At 44.6% G+C, this 21,777-nt stretch overlaps 1 protein-coding gene across 1 annotated transcript in view; it reads left to right on the forward strand.

The window, feature by feature from the left end:
- The first annotated feature begins 1,667 nt into the window (after window positions 1-1,667).
- LOC124717248 overlaps window positions 1,668-21,777 on the forward strand; it is a 105,503-nt gene continuing 85,393 nt past the window's right edge. The window contains exon 1 of the mRNA XM_047244049.1: window positions 1,668-1,711. The gene's annotated coding sequence lies outside the window, so the exon portion shown is untranslated. The remainder of the gene's footprint in view (window positions 1,712-21,777) is intronic.

A 21,777-nucleotide genomic window follows, 5' to 3' on the forward strand; every position in this document is an offset into this window, starting at 1 on the left:
TAGATAATGTCCCGCGAGACGTTAGATTTTATTAATGTTTAATATTTTAAATTTAATATTTTTTTTGTGTATCTAAAATTTAAAAACCTCTCTCACACCGGCCTGATTTAGCTTCACTGATCAGGATAGTAAAAACATGCGTATGTTAAGGGAATTTTCATTCACAAAGCAGGCTTATCACATTCACACAGTTCAATACTGTTCTATCCTGATTAAATTGAGCTTAACTTAAATTCCATAAGGCAGTGAAGCAATTTCGAAGTCTCGGTGCGACGAAAATTGTCAGTCGATCTCTTGGAAACATTTGTAATGATTATTAACTTTCGGTGATCACATGGGGAAGACCGGAGATCTGCTGGTAAGACCGTGTTAGCCTATTTATTTGAAGTAACTGGATATCTTGAGTGTTGTGTCTAGACAAGACAGCCTAGACACAATGAGAGGAAGCCGAGAGGCACGCGCTTAAACTCACGCAGGCTGGCGTGAGGTCTGAAACAGGATACGTAATGAATGCTATAAAGAAAAGTACGTAGTTTCTGGAATACTTAACTTTAATCCACATTTGTAGAACATCGCTCTTGATGATACATTAATAGAATCTCAATATCAATTGAATACGGCGCCTTGCTAGGTCGTAGCAAATGTAGCTGAAGGCTATGCTAACTATCGTCTCGGCAAATGAGAGCGTAGTTGTCAGTGAACCCCTTCTGGCAAAGTCGGCTGTACAACTGGGGCGAGTGCTAGTACGTCTCTCTAGACCTGCCGTGTGGTGGCGCTCGGTCTGCGATCACTGACAGTGGCGACGCGCGGGTCCGGCGTATACTAATGGACCGCGGCCGATTTAAAGGCTACCACCTAGCAAGTGTGGTGTCTGGCGGTGACACCACATTGAGCATACAAAACGGCAGGTTCGTCCAGTGTAAATCAGACGTTCCCCACTGATCCCGTGCAACACAGCGTAGTAAGCAGACGCTGTCAATAATAATCAGTTAAATAATACGCGAACACACTTTAGTTTAGTTCATGTATTAAATTCCTTCTCATACAGAATCTCATCAAGATGGCGACTAGCTCAATAATACATACATATACATCCTCCGTCTTTCACGACTAATCGGCAAGTATTCCTTCATTCTTTTCATAAGAGAAAACATAGATAGCAGAGAAGCTATTCCATGGAGTAAATGGACGCTCCAAGGAATAATTGGGCTTGAAACTACTTTGCATTGATAATCGGTAAGATAAGAAGAGATATTTCGAGATATGTACTGAGTTATACAATTTATAAAATTTCTGAAAATATCGCGGAGAGACCGCTGCAAGAGACATTACAAATGGTTTATACTTCAACTTATTCTCGCACTTCTTTATTAATGCAAAACCGTCACTGTGTTGTGTAATTGATCCTTTCCAAACCAGATTACAATTTAAGATTTCCCCGCACCGAGAAACCTGTCGCCCTTGGCAGTGGTTCGCGTCTGCCTCCCTGGAGCCGACCTTGCTGAAGGCAAGACCTGAGGACGGGGACAGCGCTCTGCCGTGGCGTGGAGCCAGCTGGCGTGACGTCGTAGCGGGTGTGGCGTGTTGCGCTAGAGGAAGCGGGCTCGGCGCATGCGCGGAGCGCTGCGGTGACGCGGCCTCGGCCGGGGTCTTACTGCGCACGTGATCCCGCCGCCGCGCCGACGCTGCTGAAACCGGATTCTCCGCAAACGTAAGTTCGCTGCGCTGAGCGACGTGTTCACGTCCTTCCTACCTGCTTCTCTATTGTGTGTACATCGTGGAATCTACATCCACAGTCTGCAAATTACTGTCGAGCGCATGGCGAAGCGTACTTCCCGTTGTAACAGCTATTAGGGCTTCTTCCTGTTCAATACGCGAATGCAGCACAGGAAGATTAAACGCTCGAAAGCCTATGTGCGCCCCGTAATTAGTCGACTCTCGTCGTCGTGACCCCACGACAGCGATGTGTGGAAAATGTAGCGCACTGAGGTGACAGACGTCATCGGATAGCGATGTACACAAACAGAGACGGCGGTGGTCTCGCGTACACAACGTTTATAAGGGCAGTGCATTGGCGGAGCTGTCTTTTGTGCTCAGGTGATCCGCGTGGAAAGGTTTCCGACGTTATCGCCAGGGATTAACAGACCTTGAACGTAGCTGCAGCCAGACACATTCGACATTCCGTGTCGGAAATCGACGGGGAGCTCTGTATTCTGTCAAGAGTGTGCCAAGAACAGCATATTTGAGAATTTCAGGCACCACCTGTCACCACGGCAACTCAGTGGGCGACGGCCTTCACCTAATTCCCGATAGCAGCGGCTTTTGAGTAGAATTGTCAATGCTAACAGACAAGCAACACTGCGTCAAGTAATCGCAAAAATCGATGTGCAACTTACGAAGAATGTACCCGTTAGGGCAGTGTGGCGAAATCTGGCGACAATGGGCTACGGTAGCAGACGAACGACACGGGTGCCTTTGCTAGCGGCACAGCCTCTGGTGGGCTCGTGTCCATGTCGGGTGGATCCTAGACAACTGGAAAACCGCGGCCAGGTCGATTTCAGTCGATAAGAGCTGATGGCAGCGTTCGAGAGCGGCGCAGACCCCACAAAGCTGTGCACCCAAGTAGTCCAACGAGGCACACTCGTGTGGGACGAGCTTACATGGGATGGGCCACTGAAACTGTCACTCGCTGCAAATGGTTATGTTCGGCTACTTGGAGGCCATTTGCAGCCATTCGTTAAGCTCTCAAACAGCGATGCTATTTTTATGGATGAAAAAGTGCCATGTCACCAGGCTACAATAGTTCCTGATTGGTTTGAAGGGCATTCTGTGCAACTGGAGCGAATGATTTGGCTGTCCAGATCGCCCGAGATGAATATCATCGAATGTTTTTGCGAAGTAATCGACGGGTCAGTTCCTCTTGGACAAAGTCCTGCACCGAGGACGCTCGCATTATGGGAGGCAACGCGGCTCAGTGTTTCTCCCCACGTGAACTGCTGCGTTACACCCAGAAACTGAGGCCTCAGACGATAGTAGCAGGTATCCCACGACTTTGCAATAAACACGTTCAAGTGAGGAATACGGAAAATATGTAAGTAGGCTGCCACGGGGTATTTTGCGTCGTTTCAAGCGTCTGAAAGTTTACCTTATTTCAGCATTCCAGTTCACGTTGTCCTTCTTTTAGGCTGTGAAAAATCCATTAATGGTCTTATTCGGTTTGGATTCCATCCTCTTGATTAATACTCTCGGCTGGGTTGCGCAAGTAGTCTGTAATCGGTCTCATATTTAGGCTGATTCCATTTTCCTAGTAGTCTACCAATGAACTGCGGTACGTCACCTGCTTTAATTATACAACTCAGGGAATATAATATCCCCAGAAATTTTTGCACCCAGGCACTTGTAGGAGTTGATCGTTTCCAGCTGTGACCCATTTATGTTGTAATCATAGTTCGCTATGTTTTCTTCTCATTTCGTGAAGTGCAAAGTTTTACGTTTCTGAAAATCTAAAGCAACTTGCCAATTGTTTTACCACTTTGAAATGTTATCCAGATCTCACTGAACATTTACGCAACTTTTTTCTAGTCAAGAATTTATTATACATTACTGCATCATCTGCTAGCTATTAATGTTGCCAACGGCCTTGCTGCAGTAGTCATACCGTCTCCCATCACATCATCGAAGTTAAGCCTTGTCGGGCTGGGCTATCACTCGGATTGGTGACCATACAGTTTGCCAAGCGCCGTGGATAAGCGGTATGCACTCAGCCCTTGTGAGGCAAACTGAGAAGCTACTTCATTGTGAAGCAGCAGCTCCGGTCTCTTAAACTGACATACGGCCGGGAAAGCGGTGTGCTCACCACATATCCAGTGATACCTGTGCCTGAGGAGGACACGGCGGCCGGTCGGTCCCGTTGGGCCTTCATGGCCTGTTCGGACGTAGTTTAGTTATTTTTTTAGTTTCTACTGTTAATATTGACTGTAACATTGTTAGTATACGGCGTGAACAGGAAGGGACCAACCTCCGACCACAAAAAAGGTTCAAATGGCTCTCAGCACTATGGGACTTAACTTCTGAGGTCATCAGTCTCCTAGAGCTTAGAACTACTTAAACCTAACTAACCTAAGGACATCACACACATCCATGCCCGAGGCAGGATTCGAACCTGCGACCGTAGTGGTCGCGCGGTTCCAGACTGAAGCGCCTAGAACCGCTCGGCCACAACGGCCGGCTTCTCTCACCACTGATGTAAGTTGGGCAACCTTGGCATGGCGCCAATGTATGTCATTGGCATTCGAAATGAATACTTCTGTATTAGCAATTATCAGAAGCGTGCTCCATTAAGGATACGCGCTGCGCACGCTATACTGCCTACGTGCAAAGCCTTGGTCTGGGAATATGTTTCTTATAAATCTGTAACCAGTACTTAGATCTCATGGCCCCATTAATTGGAGTAAACGAAGAAAGCCCTAGTGTAAACACACCTGTTCTACATCTACATGGATACTCTGCAAATCACATTTAAGTGCCTGGCGGATGGTTCATCGAACCACCTTCATAATTCTCTATTATTCTAATCTCGTATAGCGCGCGGAAACAATGAACACCTATATCTGATTTCCATTATTATATCGTGGTGATCGTTCTTCCATATGTAGGTCAGTGTCAACAAAATATTTTTGCATTCGGAGAAGAAAGTTGGTGACTGGAATTTCGTGAGGAGATTCCTTCGCAACGGAAAACGCCTTTCTTTTAATGATGTCCAGCCCAAATCCTGTATCATTTCTGTGACACTCTCTCCCATATGTCGCGATAATACAAAACGCGCTGCCTTTCATTGAACTTTTTCGATGTACTCCGTCAGTCCTATCTGGTAAGGATCCCACACCGTGCAACAGTATTCTAAAAGAGGACGGACAAGTGTAGTGTGGGCAGTCTCCTTAGTAGATCTGTTACATTTTCTAAGTGTCCTGCCAATAACATCACTTTGGTTAGTCTTCCCTACAACATTTTCTGTGTGTTCCTTCCAACGTAAGTTTTCGTAATTGTAATACCTAGGTATTTAGTTGAATTTACGGCTTTTACATTATACTGATTTATCGTGTAACCGAAGTTTAACGAGTTCCTTTTAGCACTCATGTGGATGACCTCACACTTTTTGTTATTTAGGGCCAACTGCCACATTTCACACCATTCAGACATCTTTTCTAAATCGTTTTGCAGTTTTTTTTTGATCTTCTGATGACTTTATTAGTCGATAAACGACAGCGTCATCTGCAAACAACTGAAGACGGCTTCGCAGATTGTCTCCCAGATCGTTTGCGTGGATAAAGAACAGCAAAGGGCCTATAATGCTACCTTGGGGAACGCCAGAAATCACTTTTGCTCGATGACTTTCCATCAATTACTACGAACTGTGACCTCTCTGACAGGAAATCACAAATCCAGTCACATAACTGAGACGATTTCCATAAGCACGCAATTTCACTACGAGCCGCTTGTGTGGTACAGCGTCAAAAGCCTTCCGGAAATCCAAAAATAAGGAATCGATCTGAAATCCCTTGTCAATAGCACTCAACACTTCGTGTGAATAAAGAGCTAGTTGTGTTTCACAGGAACGATGTTTTCTAAACCCATGTTGACTGTGTGTCAATAGACCATTTCCTTCGAGGTAATTCATAATGTTTGAACACAATATATGTTCTAAAATCCTGCTGCATATCGAACATTAACGATATGGGCCTGTAATTTAGTGGATTACTCCTACTACCTTTCTTGAATATTGGTGTGACCTGTACAACTTTCCAGTCTTTGGGTACGGACCTTTCGTCCAGCGAACGATTGTATATGATTGTTAAGTATGGGGCTAATGAATCAGCATCCTCCTAAAGGAACCTAATTGGTGCACAGTCTGGACCAGAAGACTTGCTTTTATTAAGGGATTTAAGTTGCTTCACTACTCCGAGGATATTTTCTTGTAAGTTACTCATGTTGGCAGCAGTTCTCGATTCGAATTCTGGAACATTTACTTCGTCTTCTTTTGTGGAGGAGTTTCAGAAGGCTGTGTTTAATAACTCTGCTTTGGCAGCACTGTCTTCGATCGTATCTCCATTGCTATCGCGCAGAGAAGGCATTGATTGTTTCTTGCCGCTAACTTGCTTCACATACGACCAGAATCTCTTTGGATTTTCTGCCGAGTTTCGAGACAAAGTTTCGTTGTGAAAACTGTTATAAGCATCTCGCATTGAAGTCCTGGCTAAATTTCGAGCTTCTGTAAAAGATCGCCAATCTTGGGGATTTTGCGTCTGTTTAAATTTGGCATATTTGTTTCGTTGTTTCTGCAACAGTGTTCTGACCCATTGTCTGTACCAAGGAGGATCAGATCCGCTGTTTGTTAGTTTATTTGGTATCAATCTTTCAGTTGCTGCCGATACTAAAATTATTAATTTGGAATGAGTGGAGATTGTCTCCCAGGAAGGCGTCAAGTGAATTTTTATCTGTTTTTTTGAATAGGTATATTTTTCGCTTATTTTTCGAGGATTTTGGGATTACAGTATTCAATCTCGCAACGACAACCCTGTATCGGTTTTGATGCTCGTTATTAACTCAGGATTATTTGTTGCTAAGAGCTCAAGTGTGTTTTCACAACCGTTTACTATTCGCGTGGGCTCATGAACTAGCTGCTCGAACTAATTTTCAGATAATGCGTTTAGCACAATTTCGGATATTTTACGCGTACCTTTGGAATTAAACATGTATTTTCGCCAGCATATCGAGGGTAAATTAAAGTCCCTACGAGCTATTATCGTATGAGTCGGGTACGTGTTTGAAATCAATCTCATGTTTTCTTTGAACCTTTCAGCAACTGTATCATCTGAATTGGGTGGTCGGTAAAATGATCCAATTATTATTTTATTCCGGTTGCCTACAATGACCTCTGCTCACAGGAAGTATCTAGTTCAACTTCGCGACAAGTTGAACTATTTCTAACAGCAACAAACACGCCACCGCCAACCGTGTTTAGCCTATCCTTTCGGAACACCGTTAGGTTCTTCGCAAAAATTTCGGCTGAGCTTGTATCCGGCTTTAGCCAGCTTTCAGTGCCTGTAACGATTTGAGCATCAGTGCTTTCTATTAGTTCTTGGAGTTCCGGTACTTTCTCAACACAGCTACGACAATTTACAACTGTTATACCGATGGTTCCTGTATCTACGTTCTTCCCGTGTTCAGCCTGCACCCTTTGTGACTGAAGCCCTTCTTGTGTTTTCCCGAGACCCTCTAACCTAAAAAACCCTCCAGTCCACGCCACACAACCCCTGCTACCCGTGTAGCCGTCTCTTGCGTATAGTGGACACCTGATCTATTCAGCGAAACCCGAAACCCAACCACTCTTTGGCACAAGTCGATGAATCTGCAGCCCACATGGTCGCAGAACCGTCTGAGCCTATGATTCAGACCCTCCACTTGGCTCTGTACCAGAGGTCCGCAATCGGTCCTGTCGACTATATTCCAAATGGTCAGCTCTGCTTTCATCTTCCAAGCAAGACTGGCAGCCTTTACCACTTCTGTTAGCCGCTCGAAACCAGAGAGAATCTCTTCTGATCCAAAGTGACACACGTCATTGGTACCGACGTGAGCAACCACCTGCAATTGGCAGCACCCTGTGCTCTTGATGGCATCTGGGAGGACCCTTTCCACATCTGGAATGACTCCACCTGGTATGCACAAGGAGTGCACATTGGTTTTCTTATCCATCTTATCAGCCAAGTCCCTAAGGGGCCCCATAGCGCGCCTAACGTTGGAGCTCCCAACTACCAATAATCCCACCCTCTGCGATTGCCAGGATCTTGCAGGCTGAGTGGTTTCCTCTGAAACAGGACAGGCGACAGCATGTGGCTCAGCAACAGTGCCAGCCACAGACTGCGCCTGGAACCTGTTTGTCAGGCAAACCGGGGAGGCCTTACGTGCAGCCACCTGGAAAGTCTTTCGCCGCCTGCTTCGCCCCGGGGCGACCTCCCACTCGACCACAGGTGAGGGGTCAGCCTCAGTGCGAGCAGTGACTGGGTTGGCCACCGGTGAGGACCGATCGGAGGACTCTGACGTGCTGGACGTCCGTCGTATCCCCACGGCCGGCCCACAACAGTGGTGCCCATCCACTGCAGCCTCAAGCTGTGTAACCGAAGCCATCACAGCCTGGAGCTGAGAGCGAAGTGTCACCAAGTCGTCTCGCATCCGCATACAACAATCGCAGTCCCTAAAGACGGCGGAAAACTTAAATATGCATATAAACGGACTATCGACTCACGCTGCGGAAATCTGCTGTAGACCCTGACGAAAACGCACAAACTGTGTCTAGTAATACGCAGATATTCAAAAACCTAACTACCGAAGCACTCAGGTGAACCTAAATAATTCGCCCCTGATTAGGAACGTGTAATATGTCACGAAATCGGTTTACTTTCCGACGCAAACGAAAACGCGAGAACAGTGGCTATTAGATATTAAATTTACACGCAGAAACTCAACAAACTAAACTAAGGAAGCACACAGATGGTACAATAAAATTCGCTCCTGGTTAGGAACTCATAAATGTCACAAATGCGGTTATTTTCCTGCTGCTGCGTCTGTCTCGGTCGGCTAGTGCTGTTACATGCAAGGAATTCAACTAGTTCTTTCGCCCAATAATTTCTATCTGTGAATAATTTGTACTAAATGGTGTGAATTATGACTCGACAAAATTATTATAAAATCCCAGCTGTAACTATTCCTGAAATCCGTTTAATTGGAGCAGCCCAGAAAAAGGGCAAAGTGCTAAATATTTCACTCCTTCCTTCTCTTGCAAAATAATTGCCTAACGCAATATCTAAGCATATTAGGAATATTACATCTTGGATGGAAAATGCACGTACATAATATGTATGCATATAAAGTTTCATGAAAAACTGCATCTGGCAACACAATGTGGTATTTAAATTAAACTGATAAACTGAGTGAGCAATGCACAAGTATTTTATTAGTACATAATAAAAATTAAGCACAGCCCATTTTATGTCCCTTAAATAATACTGTTTTTATAAGCAATCTTCGTTTCTGCGATGATTACGTCATAGTCTTTACCGAATGACAATTTCTGACTTCCAAATACTGAAGTAAAATAGATTTCGTAAACGTTGTGTTTGACTTTTTAATGAAGAATTTACACATTCGGTACGGTATACGAGGCGGCTACACAGGTAGCGGGGGTCTGAGGTTTGGACTGTGAGAGTTTTTCCACTACTGGCCGTTAAAATTGCTACACCACGAAGATGACGTGCTACAGACGCGAAATACAACCGATAGGTGGTGGTGGTGGTTGGTGTTTAACGTCCCGTCGACATCGAGGTCATTAGAGACGGAGCGCAAGCTCGGGTTAGGGAAGGATGGGGAAGGAAATCGGCCGTGCCCTTTCAAAGGATCCATCCCGGCATTTGCCTGAAACGATTTAGGGAAATCACGGAAAACCTAAATCAGGATCGCCGGAGACGGGATTGAACCGTCGTCCTCCCGAATGCGAGTCCAGTGTGCTAACCACTGCGCCACCTCGCTCGGTACAACCGATAGGAAGAAGATGGTTCCACAATGAGATTTTCACTCTGCAGCGAAGTCTGCGCTGATATGAAACTTACTGGCAGATTAAAACTGTGTGCTGGACCGAGACTCGAACTCGGGACCTTTGCCTTTCGCGGTAGAGGTAGAGCAAGCCATCCAAGCTCTGTTTGACTCAATGCCCAGGAGTATCACGGCCGTTATTACGGCCAGAGGTGGTTGTTCTGGGTACTGATTTCTCAGGATCTGTGCACCCAAATTGCGTGAAAATGTAATCACATGTCAGTTCTAGTATAATATATTTGTCCAATGAATACCCGTTTATCATCTGCATTTCTTCTTGGTGAAGCAATTTTAATGGCCAGTAGTGTAGAGAGTCACAAAATGCGTTTCTGTCACAAAGAGTGCAGGTCGAACACAGGACAAGGACTGACAAAGGAAACACAGGTATTGTAACAGTAAATTGTTCCAGCAGTATTGGGACAGACCAGAGCTGCAGGCACTGATAGAAAACACTGAAGCACAAAGTTACAGGTACTGAAAGCGGTGTAAAGCCAGAGATAACTTCAATCGATTTTTTTTTTTCGGAAAGGATAGACTAAACGTAGTTGGTTGCCTCGTGTTTGTTGCCGTTAAGAAAGGTTTTCCCCAACATGAACCATGGACCTTGCCGTTGGTTGGCAGGCTTGCGTGCCTCAACGATACAGATAGCCGTACCGTAGGTGCAACCACAAAGGAGGGCTATCTGTTGAGAGGCCAGACAAACTTGTGGTTCCTGAAGAGGGGCAGCAGCCTTTTCAGTAGTTGCAGGGGCAACAGTCTGGATGATTGACTGATCTGGCCTTGTAACACTAACCAAAACGGCCTTGGTTTGCTGGTACTGCAAACGGCTGAAAGCAAGGGGAAACTACAGCCGTAATTTTTCCTGAGGGCATGCAGCTTTACTGTATGGATAAATGACGATGACGTCCTCTTGCGTAAAATATTCCGGAGGTATAATAGTCCCCCATTCGGATCTCCGGGCGGCGACTACTCAAGAGGACGTCGTTATCAGGAGAAAGAAAACTGGCGTTCTACGGATCGGAGCGTGGAATGTCAGATCCCTTATCGGGCAGGTAGGTTAGAAAATTTAAAAAGGGAAAGGGATAGGTTAAAGCTAGATATAGTGGGAATTAGTGAAGTTCGGTGGCGGGAGGAACAAGACTTTTGGTCAGGTGAATACAGGGTTATAAATACAAAATCAAATAGGGGTAATGCAGGAGTAGGTTTAATAATGAATAAAAAAATTGGAGTGCGGGTAAGCTACTACAATCAGCATAGTGAACGCATTATTACGGCCAGGACAGATACGAAGCCCATGCCTACTACAGTAGTACAAGTTTATATGCCAACTAGCTCTGCAGATGACGAAGAAATTGAAGAAATGTATGAGAAGATACAAGAAATTATTCAAATAGTAAAGGGAGACGAAAATTTAATAGTTATGGGTGACTGATAATTCAATAGTAGGAAAAGGAAGAGAAGAAAACGTAGAAGGTGAATATGGATTGGGGGTAAGAATGATAGAGGAAGATGCGTGGCAGAATTTTGCACAGAGCATAACTTAATCATAGCTAACACTTGGTTCAAGAATCATAAAAGAAGGTTGTATACATGGAAGAAGCCTGGAGATACTAGAAGGTATCAGGTAGGTTATATAATGGTAAGACAGAGATTTAGGAACCAGGTTTTAAATTGTAAGATATTTCCAGGGGCAGATGTGGACTCTGACCACAATCTATTGGTTATGAACTATAGATTAAAACTGAAGAAATTGCAAAAAGCTGGGAATTTAAGGACATGGGACCTCGATAAACTGACTAAAACAGAGGTTGTACAGAGTTTCAGGGAGAGCATAAGGGAACAATTGACAGGAATGGGGGAAAGAAATACAGTAGAAGAAGAATGGGTAGCTTTGAGGGCAGCAGTGCATCAAGTAGGTAAAAAGACAAGGGCTGGTAGAAATCCTTGGGTAACAGAAGAAATGTTGATGAAAGGAGAAAATATAAAAATGCAATAAATGAAGCAGGCAAAAAGGAATACAAACGTTTCAAAAATGAGATCGACAGGAAGTGCAAAATGGCTAAGCAGGGATGGCTAGAGGCTAATCTCACTAGGGGTAAGATAAATACTGCCTACAGGAAAATTAAAGAGACCTTTGGAGAAAAGAGAACCACATGTATGACTATCAAGAGCTCAGATGGAAACCCAGTTCTAAGCAAGGAATGGAAAGTAGAAAGATGGTAGGAGTATATAGAGGTTCTATACAACGGCGATGTACTTGAGCACAATATTATTGAAATGGAAGAGGATGTACATGAAGATGAAAGGGGGGATATGATACTGCGTGAAGAGTTTGACAGAGCACTGAAAGACCTGAGTCGAAACAAGGCCCCAGGAGTACACAACATTCCATTAGAACTAATGACTGCCTTGGGAGAGCCAGTCCTGACAAAACACTACCATCTGGTGAGCAAGATGTATGAGACAGGCGCAATACCCTCAGACTTCAAGAAGAATATAATAATTCCAATCCCAAAGAAAGCAGGTGTTGACAGATGTGAAAATTACTGAACAACTAGTTTAATAAGCCACAGCTGCAAAAAACTAACAAGAATTCTTTACAGACGAATAGAAAAACTAGTAGAAGCCGACCTCGGGGAAGATCAGTTTGGATTCCGTAGAAACACTGGAACACGTGAGGCAATACTGACCTTACGACTTATATTAGAAGAAAGATTAAGGAAAGGCAAACCTACGTTTCTAGCATTTGTAGACTTAGAGAAAGCTTTTGACAGTGTTGACTGGAATACTCTCTTTCAAATTCTAATGGTGGCAGGGGTAAAATACAGGGAGCGAAAGGCTATTTACAATTTGTACAGAAACCAGATGGCAGTTATAAGAGTCGTGGGACATGAAAGGGAAGCAGTGGTTGGGAAGGGAGCAAGACAGGGTTGTAGCCTCTCCCCGATGTTATTCAATCTGTATATTGAGCAAGCAGTAAAGGAAACAAAAGAAAAGTTCGGAGTAGGTATTAAAACCCATGGAGAAGAAATAAAAACTTTGAGGTTCGCCGATGACATTGTAATTCTGTCAGAGACAGCAAAGGACTTGGAAGAGCAGTTGAATGGAATGGACAGTGTCTTGAAAGGAGGATATAAGATGAACATCAACAAAAGCAAAACGAGGATAGTGGAATGTAGACGAATTAAGTCGGGTGATGCTGAGGGAATTAGATTAGGAAATGAGACACTTAAAGTAGTAAAGGAGTTTTGCTATTTGGGGAGGAAAATAACTGACGATGATCGAAGTAGAGAGGATATAAAATGTAGACTGGCAATGGCAAGGAAAGCGTTTCTGAAGAAGAGAAATTTGTTAACATCGAGTATGGATTTAAGTGTCACGAAGTCATTTCTGAAAGTATTTGTATGGAGTGTAGCCATGTATGGAAGTGAAACATGGACGATAAATAGTTTGGACAAGAAGAGAATAGAAGCTTTCGAAATGTGGTGCTACAGAAGAATGCTGAAGATTAGATGGGTAGATCACATAACTAATGAGGAAGTACTGAATAGGATTGGGGAGAAGAGCAGTTTGTGGCACAACTTGACCAGACGAAGGGATCGGTTGGCAGGACATGTTCTGAGGCATCAAGGGATCACCAATTTAGTATTGGAGGGCAGCGTGGAGGGTAAAAATCGTAGAGGGAGACCAAGAGATGAATACACTAAGCAGATTCAGAAGGATGTAGGTTGCAGTAGGTACTGGGAGATGAAGAAGCTTGCACAGGATAGAGTAGCATGGAGAGCTGCATCAAACCAGTCTCAGGACTGAAGACCACAACAACAACAACATTCAACAACAAGCTTAGATATAATAATAAACAAGTGTTTATGATTGCTAAGCAGAAATGCTAACCATTACACCACCACAGTACGATGGTCAACATTGCTTCTCGAACTATCTAAGCTGTGCGCCGTCCCCAACACAAATTTGAATTCATTTTTCCCTTACGTATTGTCACTACTGCCAGCGCTCTCCGATATAGGCAAGCACCCCAGCATTGGGCGTGATGGGACGTCCGCGCCTAGCAAGCAAGAAAACCCGGGTTCGAGTCCCAGCCACAGCACAGATTTTGATTCATTTCGTCTGCCTCGATCATTATCGTAGATAATAAAAAGAGAATTAAATGTCTCAGGGAAACATTTAAATATAAGATCTATAAGATCACCAATGGTACATGGACGTTCCATTACGTCCAGTGCATGCCTATAACGGAGAGCACTGGCAGTAGTGACATTACGTAAGGGTAAAGTAGATTGAAGTTTGTGTTGGGGAAGGCGCTCAGCGTAGGTAGTTCATGCAGCAATGTTGACCATTGTACTGAGGTGGTGTAATGGTTAGCACTTCCGCCTTGCTAGCAAGAAGTCCCGGGTTCGAGTCCCGACCGCAGTACAAATTTTAATTCATTTCGTCTGCTTCGATCATTATCTTATTTTGAGTGTTGTAAACGAGAATTACATGTAATTTACGTTTCATCAGTTCAAATGGCTCTGAGTACTATGGGACTTAACATCTGAGGTCATCAGTCCCCTGGAACTTAGAACTACTTAAACCTAACTAACCTAAGGACATCACACACATCCATGCCCGAGGCACGATTCGAACCTGCGACCGTAGCGGTCACGCGGTTCCAAACTGAAGCGCCTAGAACCGCTCGGCCACACCGGCCGGCTCTTCAAATAAAATAACGAAAATGTAAAGAAAATAATTTATTTACATCCAAAATAAATTAATGAAAACAGCATTTATATAATGTACTTTGTCACTCGAATACAAACTATATAGACAAACTGCGCTCGAAAACATTTGTTCCCGGAGTGCTCCAGGCTGGGAGTGGGCTGCTTCACATCTGCTGTGCAGCGAGCTACGTTAATTTAAGTATTAAGTGTATTTTTCTTACTTTTCACTTCTTCCGTGTGTTTTTGCTTTTAGGAATTTTCGAGTACTAGTAATGGTGTTTGTTTTGAATAGAGTCAGAGAGAGTCCCTTCAGTCAGCTACAGTGCCAGTAGTGCTAGTGTTTGTTTTCAATACAGTCCAGAGACAGGTAGCGCTTATTTTCATTGTTTTCAACAAGAAGTGTCTAGTAATCACAGTTTAGTCGGCTATCAGCCGTCTTTAGTGAATTAGCAGTCTAGTTAAAAGTTGATTAACTCTCTACAGTAAATTGTTGATTTCTCAGGATGGATAGGATGTGTGACTGCTGTGTACGGACGCAGGAGGAGCTGGCCACTGTTCGCGAACAGCTGAGCGTGTTGATGGCCGCGGTCAGCCGTCTTCAGGCTGCTGCCTCGGAGTGTAGCGGCAGTGGGGAGTCTGGTGCGTCGCATGGTACACCCCAGGTGTTACATGCTTCACCCACTGTCCCTGCTGTCGAGACATCTTCACGGGTACCGGGCGCGGTTGGGCCACCCTCTCCCCAAGGAGAGTGGCGGGTTCAGCGGCTTTCGCGGCGCACGACGCGGAGGGTCAATGTGGAGGCTGGCCGTGTGGCATCGCCCGCTCTGCCTGTGAGTGGACATGTGGCCGCTCCTTCAGCAAGGTCCGAACAGCCACGCGGGGGGAGGGGTTTACTAGTGAATGGGAGTTCCAACGTTCACTCTGTCTGCTTGCCAGGGGTCTCATCCGAGAAGTGGAGGAGGAAATGGTTCAAATGGCTCTGAGCACTATGGGACTTAACATCTGTTGTCATCAGTCCCCTAGAACTTAGAACTACTTAAACCTAACTAACCTAAGGACATCACACAGATCCATGCCCGAGGCAGGATTCGAACCTGCGACCGTAGCAGTCGCGCGAAGTGGAGGAGGCCCTCCCGGTGGCGATAGAGAGCACTGGGTTCACCCGACTGCAAATTGTTGCTCATGTCGGCACCAATGACTCCTGCCGTCTGGGTTCAGAGGTCATCCTCAGTTCGTACCGGCGGTTGGCGGAATTGGTGAAGGCGGAAAGCCTCGCTCGCGGGGTGGAATCAGAGCTAACTATTTGTAGTATCGTTCCCAGAACTGATCGCGGTCCTCTGGTTTGGAGCCGAGTGGAAGGCATAAACCAGAGGCTCAGACTATCCTGCGGAGATCTGGGGTGCAAATTTCTCGACTTCCGCTATCGGATGGAGAAATGTAGGGTCCCCCTGAATAGGTCAGGCTTGCACTACACGCCGGAACCGGCTACGAGGGTAGCGGAGTACGTGTGGAGTGCACATGTGGGTTTTTTAGGTTAGAGAATTTCCTCCCTAGGCCCGACAAGACGCCTCCTGAGACGCGGCAAGGTAGGAGTAGGCAAAATGCAACAGGGAATAACAATATTAATGTGCTAATAGTAAACTGCAGGAGCGTCTATAGAAAGGTCCCAGAACTGTTTTCATTAACAAACGGTCACAATGCCCACCTAGTACTAGGGACAGAAAGTTGGCTGAAACCAGATCTAAACAGTAATGAAATTCTAAACTCAGATTGGAATGTATACTGCAGAGACAGGCTGGGCAGTGACGGGGGAGACGTGTTTATAGCGATAAAAAGTGCAATAGTATCGAAGGAAATTGACGGAGATCCGAAATGTAAAATAATTTGGGTGAAGGTCACGGTTAAAGCAGGCTCAGACATGGTAATTGGATGTCTCTACAGGCCCCCTGGCTCAGCAGCTGTTGTGGCTGAGCACCTGAAGGATAATTTGGAAAATATTTCGAGTAGATTTCCCCACCATGTTATAGTTCTGGGTGGAGATTTTAATTTGCCGGATATAGACTGGGAGACTCAGACGTTTATAACGGGTGGGAGGGCCAAAGAATCCAGTGAATTTTTTTAAATGCATTATCTGAAAACTACCTTGAGCAGTTAAACAGAGAACCGACTCGTGGCGATAACATATTAGACCTTCTGGTGACAAACAGACCCGAACTATTTGAAATAGTTAACGCAGAACAGGGAATCAGCGATCATAAAGTGGTTACGGCATCGATGATTTCAGCCGTAAATAGGAATATTAAAAAGGGTAGGAAGATTTTTCTGTTTAGCAAAAGTGACAGAAAGCAGTTTTCAGGGTACTTGACGGCTGAACACAAAAGTTTTGTCTCAAGTACAGATAGTGTTGAGGATCAGTGGACAAACTTCAAAACCATCGTACAATATGCGTTAGATGAGTATGTGCCAAGCAAGATCGTAAGAGATGGAAAAGAGCCACCATGGTACAACCGAGCACTATGGGACTTAACATCTATGGTCATCAGTCCCCTAGAACTTAGAACTACTTAAACCTAACTAACCTAAGGACATCACACAACACCCAGTCATCACGAGGCAGAGAAAATCCCTGACCCCGCCGGGAATCGAACCCGGGAACCCGGGCGCGGGAAGCGAGAACGCTACCTCACGACCACGAGCTGCGGACGGAAGCAAAGGGAACTGCACAGGAAACATAAACATAGCCAAAGCCTTGCAGACAAACAAAAATTGCGCGAAGCGAAATGTAGTGTGAGGAGGGCTATGCGAGAGGCGTTCAATAAATTCGAAAGTAAAGTTCTATGTACTGACTTGGCAGAAAATCCTAAGAAATTTTGGTCTTTTGTCAAAGCGGTAGGTGGATCAAAACAAAATGTCCAGACACTCTGTGACCAAAATGGTACCGAAACAGAGGATGACAGACTAAAGGCCGAAATACTAAATGTCTTTTTCCAGAGCTGTTTCACAGAGGAAGACTGCACTGTAGTTCCTTCTCTAGATGACAAAATGGTAGATATCGAAATAGATGACAGAGGGACAGATAAACAATTAAAATCGTTCAAAAGAGGAAAGGCCGCTGGACCTGATGGGGTACCAGTTCGATTTTACACAGAGTACGCGAACGAACTTGACCCCCTTCTTGCAGCGGTGTACCGTAGGTCTCTAGAAGAGCGTAGCGTTCCAAAGGATTGGAAAAGGGCACAGGTCATCCCCGTTTTAAAGAAGGGACGTCGAACAGATGTGCAGAAGTATAGACCTATATCTCTAACGTCTATCACTTGTAGAATTTTGGAACACGTATTATGTTCGAGTATAATGGCTTTTCTGGAGACTAGAAACCTACTCTGTAGGAATCAGTGTGGGTTTCGAAAAAGACGGTCGTGTGAAGCCCAGCTCGCGCTATTCGCCCAAGAGACTCAGAGGGCCATAGACACGGGTTCCCAGGTAGATGCCGTGTTTCTTGACTTCCGCAAGGCGTTCGATACAGTTCCCCACAGTCGTTTAATGAACACAGTAAGAGCATATGGACTATCAGACCAATTGTGTGATTGGATTGAAGAGTTCCTAGATAACAGAACGCAGAATGTCATTCTCAATGAAGAGAAGTCTTCCGAAGTAAGAGTGATTTCAGGTGTGCCGCATGGGAGTGTCGTAGGACCGTTGCTGTTCACAATATACCTAAATGACCTTGTGGATGACATCGGAAGTTCACTGAGGCTTTTTGCGGATGATACTGTGGTATATCGAGAGGCTGTAACAATGGAAAATTGTACTGAAATGCAGGAGGATCTGCAGCGAATTGACGCGTGGTCCAGGCAATGGCAATTGAATCTCAATGTAGACAAGTGTAATGTGCTGCGAATACATAGAAAGAAAGCTCCCTTATCATATAGCTACAATGTAGCAGGTCAGCAACTGGAAGCAGTTAATTCCATAAATTATCTGGGAGTAGTGTTTAGGAGTGATTTAAAATGGAATGATCATATAAAGTTGATCCTCGGTAAAGCATATGCCAGACTGAGATTCAATGGAAGAATCCTAATGAAATGCAAATGGAAAACAAAGGAAGTAGGTTACAGTACACTTGTTCGCCCACTGCTTGAATATTGCTCACCAGTGTGGGTCCGTACCAGGTGGGGTTGATAGAGGAAATAGAGAAGATCCAACGGAGAGCAGCGCGCTTCGTTACAGTATCATTTAGTAATCGCGAAAGCGTTACGGAGATGATAGATAAACTCCAGTGGAAGACTCTGCAGGAGAGACGGTCAGTAGGTCGGTACGGTGTTTTGTTGAAGTTTCGAGAACATACCTTTACCGAGGAGTCAAGCAGTATATTGCTCCCTCTTACGTATATCTCGCGAAGAGACCATGAGGATAAAATCCTAGAGATTAGAGCCCATACAGAGGCATACCTACAATCTTTCTTTCCACGAACAATACGAGACTGGAATAGAAGGGAGAACCTGTCAGGCGTCGTGACGAGATCTCGGGACATCATTTGCGGCTGCTGCGAGGTGCTGTGGGCCCACACGTCGTGCTGATGGGCGATAATGCTCGACTTCATGTAGGGGCTGACATTTTCTTGGAAACGGAAGATACTGCACGCATGGCGTGGGCTGCTCGTTCTCCCAATTTAAACCCGGTAAAAGACGTGTGGGATGCACTGTGGAGGTGACTTGGATCGGGTGAGCATCCGCCAGCCACTCTCCAAGGCTGTGAACAGCAGTGGGTGTTGCTGCCTGAACACGAGACTGCTGACATCATTGACAGCATACCCCGCTGTTGGCAGGCCTGTATTTGCTGCCAGAGGTGGTCACATCCCGTACTCAGCACATTAACCTGTTGTCGGAATGTGTGTGCAAATCCATTAGATTGAAAAAAAAAACGAACATTTTTGTCTATCATTATGCACGATGCAGTTGTTTACGTTCTGTATTCTTTAATTTTTTCTACTTTACTATCGCGTGTTTATTCTGTTCTGCGGAAAAATAAACGTAACCTTGCAAAATGTCCGTTTGCTGCTTTAATGTTGGACCCCAGTGTACATAAATGGTCTAGCTGACAGGGTGAGCAGCCATCTTCGGTTCTTTGCTGCTGATGATGATGATGTGGTTTACGGGAATATGTCGCCGTTGAGTGATTGTATTTGGATACAAGGTAGCTTAGACAAAATTTCTAATCGGTGTACTGTACGGCAGCTGATGCAAATGTGGAAAGATGCAGGTTAGTGCAGGTGAGAAGGAGAAACAGTCCTTCCGTCTTCCAGCTGAGTGCTGCTTGACACAGGGACGTCGATCAAATGTCTGGGCGTAGCGTTGCGAAGTGACGTGCGATGGAACGAACACGTAAGGACTGCAGGAGGGAAGGCAAGTGCTCCACTTCGGCTTATTGGGACAATTTCAGGAGAGTGTACTTCGACCACTCATAGAACAGCAGTGCGACCTATTCTTGAGCACTGCTCGAGTGTTTAGAATCCGTACCAGGGTGAGTTAAAGGCAGACGTCGAAGTAATGCAGCGCCGTGCTGCTAGATTTGTTGCTGGAAGCTTCGATCAACACGTCATTATTATGGGAATGCTTCGTGAACTCAGACGGGAATCCTAGGAGGGAAGAGAAAGTTCTTTTCGGGGTGCACTATTGAGAAAGTTTAGAGAACCGGAATTTGCAGCTGACTGCAGAACGATATTACTGCCCCAAACGTATGAAGGTAATAGAATTTAGGGCTCATATGGAGGCATACATTTAGTCGATTTAGCCTCGCTCTATCTGCGAGTGAGACAGGAAAGGAAATGACTAGTAGCGGTACAGTGTACCCTCCGCCACGCACCGTACGGTAGCTTGCGGAGCATGTATGTAGGTGTATAAGTAGCAAATATCACTATTTTCATAAACATCTCTCAACTTACTTTGAATGCTATTTTTATCTGCAAAATATTAACTCTAATGAAAAAGTCTTTTGCTTTTGTGTTAAAAGCATCAGTTTCCAAGTAGTGAATAAAATTGTCTGCATTTAAATAATCTATTGCATTTTGTTTCATTTTGGTTTTAGCCAGACCAATACGAGAAGCTGTACATGGATAAACATAAAATAATTTTCTTCATTGTTACAGTATGGTTGATAGGCCTACTGTTGTAGGACAAATTGTATTTTACAATGTGATATGTTAAGTCTAGTTCAACTGCGATAACATTTTGTTGATCACTGGCAAAATGAACTTTAGATGTGTAAGCAGAAGTAGAGTTCATAAATTTCTCTAGATGTTTTTTTCATTTCTGATCAAGATTTATGATGTTTTGTTTCTAAGTGTTGCTTAACCTGATATAAGCACGAATACACTGTTCCACTCAACCTCTAACCGAAAGTCAAGCCAACCGTCATAATCGTAACAAAACATACACACACGTATAGGCATGCACAACGCATTCGTGTACAGAAGATGGTTCCACTCAGCTGTTCGCTCCATCCCAAGCAACTGTAGGTGCAATTCGACATAATACGCATTTTCGATTATACCGGTTTCGTGAATAATTAGTTGAAACTGCATGTTAGATTTCCCGTTGACTCATACTTCTGCAATCATTTTGTCTTCTGCACAGTCGGATTAACCACTTGACGCATTTTTCCGATATCTGTTTTATCCTTTTCACGATTACGTTTTGTAGGCCTAGAGGGAGTATTCGGTTTACTAAAGTTGCCTTTGTAAACCCTATAGTCAGTCTTTATTGCACTCAGCGTGCCTTTCGTGAAACAAAATGGTGGCACAACTGCCGGATCGCCGAGGCTGGTAGCAGTCATCTGTTGAGGTCACGGGAGGTGGCGCGACTCGTGGCGTGTCGCAGTGAACATTACTTTGGAGGCCGTCTACTGGTGTTTCTTCCTTTTCTTGTAATAAATAACCCACAGAGAGAGGTTTGCGTCACACGGTTTAGCACGCTCGTGTACGGCATTTAGTGCTGTAGTTGCAAAAAATATGAAATCAAAGAATTCTCACTTTTTTTCAATTGAAACTTTGACATTGACGTTCGTCTTGACGTTCGAGGTGAGGCTGCATTCACAAACGAGTACTCGTTTCATGGCTCAGTTACCCAACATACGTTATAAGCAAAATCACTATCAGCTTTTGTCGTTTTTAATGATTTGATAAAAATAGAGTCTACAAAGAATCAAACTGCGTGAAATAAAGTACTTTCAAGTACCTCATTCTTCTCATAAAATAGAGAGAACAGTTGCCGCAATAACATACAATACTCTGTTCCGTGGCAACCAACATGGATTCTGAAAACATCTGTCGTGTGAAACACAACACCAACTCTTCTCACATTATATACTGAAAGCTTTGGATCGAGGTAATCAGGTAGAGGCAGTATTTCTTGATTTA

Source organism: Schistocerca piceifrons, chromosome 9 (genome assembly GCF_021461385.2).
Source record: "Schistocerca piceifrons isolate TAMUIC-IGC-003096 chromosome 9, iqSchPice1.1, whole genome shotgun sequence".
NCBI lineage: Eukaryota > Metazoa > Arthropoda > Insecta > Orthoptera > Acrididae > Schistocerca > Schistocerca piceifrons.